Here is a 13,472-nt window from a genome sequence, read left to right as displayed (position 1 = left end):
AATGACCACTCTTTCCTTAGGCCCACTAGCAGGTGCTGTATGATTAGGTAACTTCTTTCTTTGGCCCTTGCTTCCCCTGGGTGAGGGGAGAAAGTGACTCTAATATTTACTTTAGGGATATTTATCCAACACTCACTCAATTCCGTGAGAAGGTTATTTCATTGTTTTTGTTGATGTTAGACATGGGCATGGATATTTATTATGCAAAAGTATGCAAAACTCTGGTAATTTTCTGTGTGTATGTCTTCAGTGCTCATAGCTGCCATATAGAGAGACTTGTTACAGCTATAGAAGTTAGGCTGATAATAGTTTCTTCTTGCTAGTATTACTTCTGCCTGTATTAAACCATTATGTAAAAGAATAAATGTCCTCTTGTAGGGTGGTAGAGAGAATATTAGTAGGACAGAAGCAGTCTGTAGCAGAAGCAGTCTTCTACTGGCCAAAAATACTATCCCTGTGCTGTTACATTGTTGATTGATTCTGGTGGATGTGTATTCTAAAACAGTTTTTGCATTTGTTCAGATTTCACAGCCTTTAGTTCACTGTGTTTCAGTAGCATAGGACCACCTGCAGTTCTTGTGGGGTACCATTAGAGAGATCATAAAATGAGACTTATTATCTATCTTAAATGGGTTATTAGGAAAGGAAAAGAGCTGGCAAGTCTGTGTTGTATTAAAACAGCTTCTATTTTTCAACCCTAGGAGAAGTCACAATGTGACTAACTGCATTCACCGAGCTCTTATTCGTTTTTCTAAAAGAAAATGTCATTATAATGAATCTGATTATTCCAGTATTGTTTTTGCAGAAAATGAATTTATCTTCACATCTCAAGAACTGTTTCAATTTAGGGAATAGCTACATCAAAAAACTTGGGTTATATAGGCTGTGTAAGAGTGGCATTTGAACAGACTCTGAAAGTATCCTGCAGGATTTGAGTTGATTGCATAGGCTGTTAAAATAAGCTGAACTAGATGTAGTAAAACTTCCATAGATGATAAGGGCAGTATATGTTATTATTTGGAAGCCTAGCTCATTGACCTGTTATGAGACGTGCATTTATGTGCTAAATGTTCTTCACGGAATATGTCTTCTATTTCTTTGGTTGGTTGATTAACGTGATGATAAGTCACCAACTTTAAACTTGAAATAATGCAGGGATTAACCTGTCTGACTGATTGGCAGGCTACCCAACCAGTAAAGACCCCACTTTCTGTAGATGTTGAAAAAGGTATCTACTAAAATGCACTATGCTTTAATCTTATGTTGAATGTTTGGACTCATAAATGCCGCTCGGGTGTGTCCCCAGATAGACAACTTTTAAATAATACTGTAAAAGAGGCATGTACTTTCATATTAATTGAATGATTGTAAAGAAGCAATAGGACTCTGAAACCCAACAGGATGTACAGATGAACAAACAAGTATGTGAGTTTCCAGCATCAGATTCTGAATGCCTTTATTTTTTGAGTACATTTTTAGACTGACAGATAGTATAAGTGAAAGTACTAGTAATCTTTGAGAGAAGAAATATTTCTAGTTTTCCATGCTTTTTTCTAAATTCTTTACAATTTTTCCAACTTTACAACTTGTGTTTTAAAGTTGTTATGAAATCCTGTAGGTTTTTTTTTTTCTTTTTCTTTTAATTCTTCCTCTTTGGAAGAAAAATTTGAAGCTCCATTTTAGTAGTTTCGATATGCAGTGTGTGCAATTGGAGTTGTCTGGTGATGGTTAACTGACAGAGGATGTCAAGAATATATGTTTGAACAGCACTGTTCTTCCAAACTGCTAAGACTATTATTTTTTTTCAGTCTGGCTTAGAAATTTTAATTCAGCTGCTGTAATATTAATGGAAAACAGAATTTGATGTGTTTCTGTATCAGAGGACTGTAGAGGCCTGTGATATACGGAAAGGCTTTTGTTACTTTCACACAGTATTACTGACCTTGAATTGCTTTCATCAGATTTTTGCAGGTGGGGAAGTTGTTGTAGGCTTTGGTTAGTGAAAGTGTAAAAGGCCTGTAAAATCTTAACCATAATACGTAGAAGAAGGAAAAGTAAACCGATTAAAGCTTCGCAAGATTTTTGAGAAGTGTTAGCTTTAGTAAGCATTTAGTGAGTCATTAAAATGACTTACAGTGTCAGCTTTTATTTTACACTTAAATGTTCTATTGATTGCTAATGGCCACAGTAAATCTTGAGCATTTCCATTGTTACTTTCTTCTGGATTCTGTGTTCATTGTAGGTGACAGTGCTCATGGCCAATTTCTCTGAACTGAGCCTTATGTCCTTATGTCTTACGAACCTATACCTCTCCCTACCAGATGACTCAAGCTTTCTCTGCACCTACATACCTCTCCTTTCCCCAGCTGCATCTGAATCTTCCTTGCTCCTGGGTGGTGGTTTCATTTTTCAGCAGGCCAACAAAACAGTTAACTATGGTTCTGTAGCTTTTCTGTCAGTAGGTACATATTTCAGGTATTTCTGCACTATCCAGGTGTTGATTTTAATTATCTCTCGGATTTACAGCTTCTTTGTTAAATGCAATTGACTGAAACTGCGAATAGACTAAGATATGGAGAGCATGACCAGACAGTTGGCATAACCATGTACATTTTTTCTGTAGAAAATGAGGCTTGTTGAGAAGACTGCTCAGCTTATGAGATTTAAGCAATAAGAATAGGACAATCTCATTTGAAATAATTGCTGCTCTGACTTGCTTGGTGTTTAGATAATTAGCTGCTTCGCAGTTCTGGGGATTATGTAGAAAATACATACATTCTGTATCCAGGCAGCATTCACTACTTAGAATCCATTCTCAAATTTTTCAAAAGGTACAGCTATTTAAACAATGTGCATAAGAACTACAAAAAGCAAGCCTTCAGACTTTTCCTGAAAGTTTTTAATCTTGTATTCCTCGAAATTTTTTATTGTTTTAGTTTTCAAATAATACTGATAAGTTGCCTAAGGGAAGCTTTTCCCCAATCTGGAGCCATTCTTGTTATTTTTCACCTTATTCGGTCTAGAATTAATGGTATTTCTTTCTGTTACTAATACAGTAATAGAAGTTTGAAAGCATTACTGCATTGAAACAGTGAATGCTTGTTCACTTCATTGTACTGGAGGCTCAACATTTTGGGAAGCTGTATCTAGTTTTTTTGATTTTGCTGTTGATAAAATTCCTTTTGGAATTTTCTAATGTATCTATGTTTCAATCTCTTCTAATCAGATAAGAAAGTTAAATTGTTATATCTCTGTGACAGTATATCTGGCATTTATTTGAGTGGTTTATTGCAGTTTGATTATACTGACTTGAATTCAGCTGAAATTAACCCTTTTATTGGGTAGAATCTTTTTTATATATAAGGGCTTTTTCTGTTTACTTACAAGGAAAGAGCTTATTCAAATTATATCAGATCAACTTATTCTTTTAGAATTCTCTAAATCAACAAGTGGGACCTGTCATCATGATGTTTTGTGTATCAGTAACATAAAATATTTATAAAGGAATAGTACTGTGTATATTGCTCCAGTAAATAACACACAATTTTACTAATTTAACTTCTCTTTAACTGTCTGTTTTCCATATTATTATTATTATTGCTTAACTACAGGTAGGTTGTGTAGGTTAGATGCTAAAAGACCAATGAGTTATCTTAAGAGGTTAAAATCCTTCCCTAAATCTCTAGTGCTGGCTGCTGTAACTGAGGACCAGTCCAGGAGGCAATCAGTCTTTGCTCCAATTGTCTAAATGGATTAGATTATTTATCTAGACTCTTTTGTGATCTTGTGTTAGGTATTGTATGCATACTCAGCAACTCTGACAATTTTTTGAATGATCACAAATTTCATGGTTCTATTAGAAGTGTGGAGGGATCATTAAGTGTAAATATAATTCTTTACTTACTGTCGCTAAAGTCAAAGTACGGCTGTTACAGGCAGTCTGCTATTTTGCTTAAAACAAGCCATAGAATTTCACGTTATTTACTCTGTCAAATCTAGCTATTAAATTTTTGTAAGTACTTTGTCTTGGCCATAATTTTTGATGTAGCATGTTCAACCTTATGAAGAGGATAGCTGGGATCAGTGTGAAACTAAATTTTGCCATTACATGGTACAGTTAATTCTACATTACTTCTGCACTGGTATCCCCTGTGGTAAAATAACTCAATAGCTTGAAATAAATCTCTGTTTTTAAAGTTCAAGCCTTTGGCAATAATTAAGTTTTCTGGTGCTAAGCTGCTGCTTACCAAATGTATCAGCATGTTTTCACCTGAGTGTTGGCTTACTTTAAGTGTTGTACAAGTCTGTTTCATAAGGTAACTTAGATTCTTGTTGGGTAATAGAATTATAAGCTCAAAAAGATGTATAGATAGAAAAGATTGGTTTTATCCTTTAATTCTTCCTAAAATGTTTTGTTAGCATCTGAATTTTATTATGTAAAAACTCAAATACAGTTCTAACCTTAGCGACCAAGGTAATTACCAAATTCTGCAATTTGTTCCTTATGTATTTCTGCTACATTAATTTTCCCCTGAATTATTCAGAAATTCTTTCTATTGAATATGGAGACCTATGTTTTCTGTTGTCAGAGTATTATTTTGGAAGTTATTTTGTCTTTGTTTTTACAAGATGACTAAAAAGTAAGGTATGTGCTCTTTCTAGTTTTTAACCATAGTATGCTTAATCTTGTATTAACCTTGTCATTGCTGTTTGTTTTTTTTTTTTAACGTCTTCTCTGAAGCTTTAAACTTGCTAAGAACTTAAATGCTCTTTCAATTATATTTTAATTTTCTCCTGTTTTATTTTACTAATTATTCCTTAAAATTTCATTAGTATGTGACAGGAATGGGTTACCATCAGATTATCATAATTTCCTGTAGTCTAGTTGGTGTGCAGTCTTTTTCTTTGAAAACACCATCTTGCCTTTACATGAAGTAGTGGTGTCATTGCCGTTCCTGGGAGTATTCAAGGAAGGTTGGACAAGGTTTAGTGGGTGACATTGGTAGTAGGGTGATGGTTGGACCAGATGATCTTGAACGTCTTTTCCAACCTTAATGATTCCTTTAATAACATTCACAGTGGTTATACTATGGTAACTGGCTGGGTATGTTTTATAGAGGATTACTGGTAGTTGTCTTTGGGAAGAAATGCAGTTGTCTGCCTGGCTGATCAAAACAGTTCATACAGGGGCCACCTTCGTGTTGCTCTATTTGTACAGAAAATTTTGACGCCCGACCTCCAGTTCTGGCGTTGGTGGGAGATCTGGAAAGATAGTGAAATCTCCTGTGAATACAGTTCAAAAATGAAATAGGGGAAAGATCTAAGCCACAATTCCAAAGAGAAGCAGACAAATGAGTTTTGATGAATAATGGAATTCATAGGATTTTCTATATTTTTTTTGCAGCAGAAATGCTGATATTTTGCTGCTATATTATCATTCCTCTTCTGCATTTCCTTTTCCTACCCAAAGCTGGATTTTGTTAATCCTTGATCCTACCAAAGCAGCTCTGTGTGGAATTACTGGGGTGATAGATTAAGGGCCAGAAGTGTTTAAGGAAGTTAGAGCAGGTTATCCTTGTAATCTCAGAAGTGTAGTTAAGATTTCGGTTATACCTGCACATGTGTGTGTTTTGTCAGTTAAGGAAACTGAACAGCTGAGGAAGTGACCCTAAATTCAAATCTGAGTTCTGGGAGCCAAAAGCTTGTAAGAACAATCTTGATCTCCATATGCTTGAATTCATATTCACACATTGTCTCAAGATGGTGAGAAACAGCGATGACAACTTGTGATCAAAGTTGTATTTTCTTGTGCTTGGTCCTCAAGGCAGGGAAAAAAGTGGTCCTGTAAAGGTGATTTTTGTATCCAGTAAATAAGATTTTCATAGCTATGCACATATGACACACTAACTACTTTCTGTTGTCAGTATCAAGATTTGGAAGAGCAGTAGTCAAGAAAGCAGCCTAATCTGACCCCTAATCTCTAACCCCAACAGTTCTGTAAATTTGAGGGGTTTTGAGTGGGCAATGGTTATATTATTGTTAAAGCTTCTGTATTTATTGCAACTAAACCTTTTGCCTCTACCATAAGACTTGTTTGTTGTATTTTAGTAGATGCTTTCAGGATACATTTTACAATTTTTTGTTGTGGTGTCTTCTGGTGACTTTGAAACGTGCAATTCCATGTGTCCATAGCTGCTTAAAACGCATGTGTGGGGGAAACCAGTGACAGACAGGCAGACAAACAAAAAAATCCCTCAAACCGAACTCTACAGTCTGAATTGTCCTGGCTTGAAGGGGAACCGTGATGCTGGAGCACACTGGGACATTCTGCACAGAACTTCCCAAGGCTCTGCATCTCTCCCGTGCCATTCTTCCTTGCAAGCCTTCACTGAAAGGTTCCCGTGCAGGATAGAACAGCCTATTTTACATGACCCAGTGCTGGCCAAGTGAAGCTTGTCTTCATTGAGGCTAAATGTTTGGGTAGCTGCTTGTGGTTAGCTCTTCCATGAAAGACAAATTAACACCATAGTAGTAAACACAGATACTATGTTTATGTCAGGGGTTCCTGGTGTCTTCAGGATAATAATAGACTTCTGGAGCCTATTGTGTTAGTTTTGATGTTAGAATGTGTGATCTGCTGATCACATCCATATGTTATCTCTTTAAATTGCTTTTGGGAAATTAGCGTTTATCTTATCCTGTGCTTTAATGAAGAATGCTGTGATAATTTGCAGTCATCCAGTTCAAGAGTTTTCTTCTTTGAATATTTCAGGGACTTTGAAAGGGATGTAGATTGTTACCACAGACAGTTCTGTGGTAAAGGATTTATACTGAAATGTTTCTTATGTTTATTTTTTTATATTTTGCTGGAATGAGGAATGTGAATATTCTTTCCTCATTTTTTTACAGTTAGGTGATCAATCTGTGATCTCAGAGTACTTAGTTGTGTTCACAAACTGGTGTCACAATTTTTGAATCATGAGTACTTTGAATAAGGAAATGAAAAAATGAGCTCTGACTCGTAAACAGATGAAAAAATAAAAACTTGTAGGTTATAACTTCTTCAAATATTGAGAAGGATGATCCTTCTTAGGAAATGGGAACTGAAAACCAGTTCTGCCACATGCTTTATTTTAAACTATTAAAAACTGCTCTCTGATCTTTAATACTGTCTCTCTTCTTTTGACAGATAATTGAAAACTGTCTTGGAAAATTTTGGGAAACAGTTGTGAAGGTGGCTTGTGTGAGCAGCTCGTGTGTGTCTGTGCTTTTTTTGTTAGGTAATCTCAGGAAAACATTTTTTTTTGACATCTGCAGGTGGAAGGCTCATTTTTATCAGTTAAAGGAAGTTGCTGCATTTTTGTGGAAATTGGCTCCTGTCTCTCTCAGCTTTTACAGGGAGGTGTTTTCTGAGGTCTCAAACATGGCCTAAATTTAAGACAGGACATGGTTTGTGTTTTGTGTGAACTGGGTAGGTTTTTATGCGGCTACTCAACGTTGATTCAAGACTGTCTTGTCTCTAGCGTGCAGTCAAGGTGAGAGAATTCCTGTCATGTCCTCTCTCCCTGCCTCAAATAATGGTAATGGAATTACTGACAGTACACATAAATGCTATTTCCAAGTTGTGTGGTGGAGAGCTCAGAGATCCTTGGTCTTTAATGCTATCAGGAACAACTTCAGGGAGAAACATCCTGGTTTCAAGGTTGCTGTTGTCAGTAAGTTGTATTAGTCAAGGCAGCTGTCAGTTTCATCTCTGCCTTGCAAACCCTGGAGTAGCACATGTATGTACAAGTGGTTGTGTCTGTTTTGGTGCAGCCCAATGAACAGTTTGACATCTTTAGGATACTGTTGTTATGCAGGGAAGCAGTATTTGAACTCTATAAATGGTTTCAATCTTATACTTCAAACTTTTGGAAATTTGACTTATTTTAAGAAATGGGGTTTACATGGAAGTTTTAGGTGTGAAAGTGCTTAATCAGCCACAGCATGTAAGATTACTCCAGTTTAATTTGTGTTTACTTCAGAAACGAAACACCACATTCCCTCTGCTGTTGCTTTGTGTGGCTAGGGAGAACAGAGGACTGTTGTTGCATCGTGTCATTCAGATTTGTAGAACAGAAGAGATGTGAAACTGGGCTGGCAACAGAGTTGTATTTGGTTGGAGAACCTGACCTGCTAAGTGAAACAGTTCAATTAGCACACGGTTACGCTGTGGGTTAGTTAGGCAGGCAATGGCATGTTGCGACCGTCTGGGTGTTTTAGGGTAGCTTGATGGTGAGCTTGTGGAATTGCTCATAACTGTGGTGGGATCAGGTGATCAGAAGAAATTACAAACTAGCCATTGCTGGCTTGGAAGTTAATGTCAGGGTGGTATGTATTAAAACAATTTCTATTTTTTTCACCGTGGATGCTTGTCATGAGTGGCTTCATTCACTACCTATGCTTCACTGAGCCAAAACTCCTGTTTTTTCTTTTTTCTTCTGGTTGAGAAAGCCCTATTACTTACACATATTACTAAAGTCCTTTGTGTTGTCTGATGTTTCTTCCTGTTCACAGTCCTTGGTTGCCTCCAGTGGTTTAGGAAATACTGTGCACCTCTATGTCTGTGATGCATATATATATTTGTGTGCCAATATTTGTGTGATGCAAAATGCATTACTTTTTGTATTTTGAAAAGTAAATTGTTTAAGTAGATAGCCTTGAAGTATGACTTAATTAACACCCATCTGAAATGGTAAACTTTAGTGAATGCAAACCTATGGTTTCCTGCACTGTTTTACAGGCTTTTCCTGATGATTTTTTTTTGTGATTTAAGCTCAATTTGTGATTGTAGACATAATTATGAACACATACCCTTAGCCTAGGTGTTCTAGCATTAAAGAACAATTTTATAAGGTAACAACAGAGGACATAGTTTAATTTGCTGCTGCTTAGCTCTCATGTGCTGAGCTTTCCCTTTCTCTCTTATCTGGAGAGATTAGACCAAGGGGATGAAACTATTCCTGTTGCAGCCGTTTTGCTTCTGACTCTTACTTTCTCCCATTGGTACTAATGTTCATGAATATAACCAATTCATGTTAACTGCCTCTCTGTGCTATTTTATTTTGCTCACAAGATTTTAAGTAAAAAAACAAACAAACAAACAAACAAAAAAACCACACTTGAATTTACAGGGAGAAAGTGCCAAAGGGTTAATAAAAACCATGCTCATTTGCTTGAGGACTACATAAATATGAAAATCAAACACGAGACAGTTACTTTTCTTCAGTGCTGTTTGCTATCAATTCCTATGTGTTTGTTCTATTTTTGCTGTGGTTGCATTAGTATACTTGTCTGTTTCTGTCTGACTTAAAAGAAAAGATGGTATAATTATTCAGGGAATGCTGTGGCAACTCCCTTTTTGTCTTTAAATATAAATCACTTTGCGTTCCTCCTGTCTCCATTTTCTCCTTGCAGTTAGGAGTGATGGATTAGAATTAGGCTGCAGCACAGATTGGGAAAATCTCCCAGCATCCTCTTCCTGCAGAGGCATCAGCTTCCAGCGTTGACTGTAGCTGCTGCCACTCTGACATTTCTTTTAAATTCAGCAATGGAGAGTGCCTGCGATGCCGGCTGCTGGCTTGTGAACTTTTATTCTCTTATTCTTTTTGCTTGATAACTCATTAATGAAACCTCATGGATGCTGAAGAGTGAAATAGTCTGTTTTCTCTGTATGCTTTTCTCCTGTCTTTTTGTTGTGCGGTGGAAAAAGAAGAGTGAAAGAAGAAGCAATTATTTTTGTATAAGGAATATATTTACTTACCTGAAGTTAACCAAATTAACCCTGTGAGTACATTATCTCTGCCTATTAGTCCCTGAAACTGTGATTGTGTTAGACAGATTTATGGAGTTTTATCTGTGAAAATGTACTTTAGCAGGTATGCTGAACATTTAATAAAAAACATTTTGTAGTTCAGATGAAGTTCTCTGGAGAGGAGGGAAAAAATTGTATTTGGAACGGATTTAAGAACTAATTGTTTCTCCTCTGCACTTTGCTGTGGTGAACAATGCTTCTAGCAAGCAGCAGCATCTATGCTGATGTCAGTGCTTAATCAGCTAGGATGCTGTAGGTTGTAGAACACCGCAAGGTATGTGTTTTGGATGCTGTTTTTTAATATGTGGTAATTTAAGAATAGTATCTGACTTGTAATCATTTCCTGCATTTATAATACACCTACCAAGAGAAGAAGATATACTCTAATTAACCATTTGAGGTTATATGATTTTTTGACTTTAATGTAATGCATCTCTGTGCTTTTAAAGTACAAAATGCTAAGTATAATGCAGTGTGTTTTGAGAGATTTTTAGCAATTTAAGGTCTCCAAATTCAGCTATAAGTTCACTGTGTGATAAATTCCAATAAATTATTGTGAAGTTAGGTAGAACACTCTTATTGGTAGAACTACTCTGTCCTAATTTTCTGTTTTGGATCAGAGCCAATATTTGTGTGACGCAGTGCAAGTCCCATAAACATCTGGCCTGATCTGGTGTCCTACTTGCTGAATGATTTATTTCTTGTCCTTTCCATAGCAAGATAAGTGGAATTTTTATTCATTTTGTGTAAAACTGCCAGTAAGCTGTGGTTATTACTTATATATGCTAGCTCAGTTCAGGAGGATCTCTTTCAACGTAATTCCTTGTCAGTGTGTCCTATGCCCTACACCTTATGAGAAACGTTAAACAATCAGAAATTTGGAATACAAACAAAAAATAATTTTATTTCTATATACATGTTGTATGTTAAGTTTCGACTGTATTGTTCTCTAGCACATTCAGATGCTCATTTTTATAATCAGCATAGCCTATATTGACCTCAGATGGAGTAATTCATAAAAGCTGTTAGTCTGATATGGGGTTTTCGAACATAGGAAATTCTCAGTTTACCTGCAAAGATTGCATATTAAAATATACATCTGAAAATACTGTGGAATCACTGAATTCTTTTAATAAATCTGATAACAATTAACATTTAATAGTGGTATATATTTCCCATAGTGTCCAACAGAACAGCGTAAAGCAAATTTTTTTAAACTGCAGACCATCATGGTGCCTTTTTTTTTTTTCTTTCCCCTTAGTCAAACTGTGGTCACTTTTAAATACCTATGATCTAACTGTTTTACTCATGGCGTTTAGGATTACATGTTTTTCAAGGTTGTGTCAAAGTCATGCTATAGGGGCTTGATTTGCTTGACTAGGATTATTTCACAGTCATTCTCTTGATAAATTGTATGTGCATATTCAGATAGGTAGAAGCTCAGGTAGTTGCGGTGTGCCTTGTTCTCACAATATGGCTGATGCAAATTTTCCGTAGTGAATCTTGCGTACTGTGCATGTGCAGTACCATTTGCAGTTGAACTTGAACAAGTAAAGAACTTGAAGTAAGATAAAGCTGCTGATGTTCATTTTCTTTTTAAATTGTAAAAACACCTGAAAATAATTTGATTATTGGGATACCAAATTTGATTAATGATGAATCTAAATACGACCTTCTAATTTTCTTAAAAAAAAAAAAAAGTGACTACAACAGTAGCCTTTTTTTTTTTTTTTTCAGAAGGGTGGACTGGTGGCATTGGCAGTGAGTGGTGGATGCTGATCAGCCAATAAGATGAGTTTAGTGTTGGCCCTTTTATTTTCTATACTATTTGAGACTTAGGGGGATGAAGAATTTTACCTGTTTTCTTTGTGCTGACCCAGTTTTGTTGCATCTGTAGAGCATACGTGAGGACAGAGCAATTGGTATTTTTTGTGCTGTACAGATGCAGTATCAGTCTAGATATTTATTATTAATGCAGTGTTTCTGATATGAAACACCATCAGATAACCTTTTATCTGCCTCCCCCACCCCTTCAAGTTGTGGAGGTAAAATAGAGCAAATATTTGCATGCAAAATCTTTTTGACAGCTTTATTGCGCTCCGTTACCAGGTTCTCATGAAGCAGTGCTGTACACAGAATTTCTAGGTTGGAGGAGACCTCAAGATCATCGAGTCCACTGTAGGCACTGAGTTGTTTTTTTTTTAACTACAACAAACACAGTTCTAGTCATATCCCAAAATATTTGCATTGTTTCAATGCGAATAGTAAACATCACACCTACACATCGCATGTTTTCCATATTTTTGCTGTAAGAAAATGACAATTCCTTAATTGTTTTCAGTGAATGCCCAAACCTGGCTGCCAGATGGCCTCATGCTCATTGTCCTTCTCCCTGCCTCTCTTCAAAGAGCTGCAAAATTTTTTTGATTGAATACTAATTTTAATCTATTATTCATCTATTACTATTGAGAAGGTTAAATAGCAGCATGGTACCTGAGATTCTGGGGGGGGTGGAGGTGGGGATCACTGAAGACATGATGTACATATAAAGCAGGGGACAATTCTGAAGTATTAGATCTTCAAGGTAGCATTAATATCCTGTTGAAAATTTTAGTAGAGTTGCTTACGATTTTCAGAGAAGAAAAGGGAAAAAAGCCTCCTAGTTTAGTAAACCTGTAGTCCTCAGTTAAACAACTGTTGTTTCTTTTGGAAAAGTCACAAGAGCAGCACCTGCTTTTTCAAATCTGACAAGTAAGACTCAGCTGAAGAATGTAAAGCAAAGGCACATTAATGGTCTTCTGAAAGGTGGTGGTCTGACACCTAAAATGTGATGTCAGATGAGAATTATGAGAAGGAATTTTTATTTGACATTTTTTGTTTTATTTGAATGTTTGAACACACTTGATTCGTAAGACAATATTAAAAATATTTCTACCGATGTGAACAGTAGTAATTCCTAAAATAAAGCAGTGTTCTCCTGTAGCATGTATCTAATTTTAGCTTTCCAGAACTCTGTAGAACTTCCTCTTTTAAGAACTTCCTCTTTTAAAAAGGAATAGAGGGTGAACACCCTCTTAAAATGCTGTCACTTCACCCTAACTTTTGGTCTTCTCTGGCTTCCGTCTATCTCATTGTTTGATCATATGTATCTGATAAGTTGTGAAGTTTAATGAAAACTATTTTTTTTTTTACATAGCTCTCATTTGTACGAATTCTCCAGTGTCTAAATAAAGCAATTTAGTGAAACTGCAGCTTTGCTTGCAAGAATACTCTTCTGGATCCCTTTTCTCTCCCTAAGTCCCGTTTTCACAAAAAGTTGAACTCTACTGAACTTTTTTTGAAACTGATGAGTTTTAAATGCTTCAGGAGAGGTATGTTTGAGAGAAGTCATTTGAACTCATTTGTTTCCTAGTCCCTTCACCAGCTTTGCTACTCTTCTCTGAATGTGTTCCAGCAACTCTGCCCCCTTCTTGTAGTGAGGGTCTCAAAACTGAGACCAGTATTTGAGGTCTGGACTTACCAATGCCAAGGAGACAGTCACTTTCCTTGTCATGCTAGCCCCACTGTCTCTGATGCTCTCATTTCTGCCGGTTGTTGACCAACACCCCCAGGTCCTTTG

The 13,472-nt window shown here is 36.3% G+C and overlaps 1 protein-coding gene across 1 annotated transcript in view; it reads left to right on the top strand.

Moving 5' to 3' along the window:
- TTC39B (tetratricopeptide repeat domain 39B) overlaps positions 1-13,472 on the top strand; it is a 79,062-nt gene that overhangs the window by 26,562 nt on the left and 39,028 nt on the right. The window lies entirely within an intron of this gene.

This window comes from Netta rufina (genome assembly GCF_964035555.1).
Source record: "Netta rufina genome assembly, chromosome: Z".
Lineage (NCBI taxonomy): Eukaryota > Metazoa > Chordata > Aves > Anseriformes > Anatidae > Netta > Netta rufina.
Note: the sequence above shows the minus strand (reverse complement) of the source record. Positions and strands in the feature narration are given on the sequence as shown.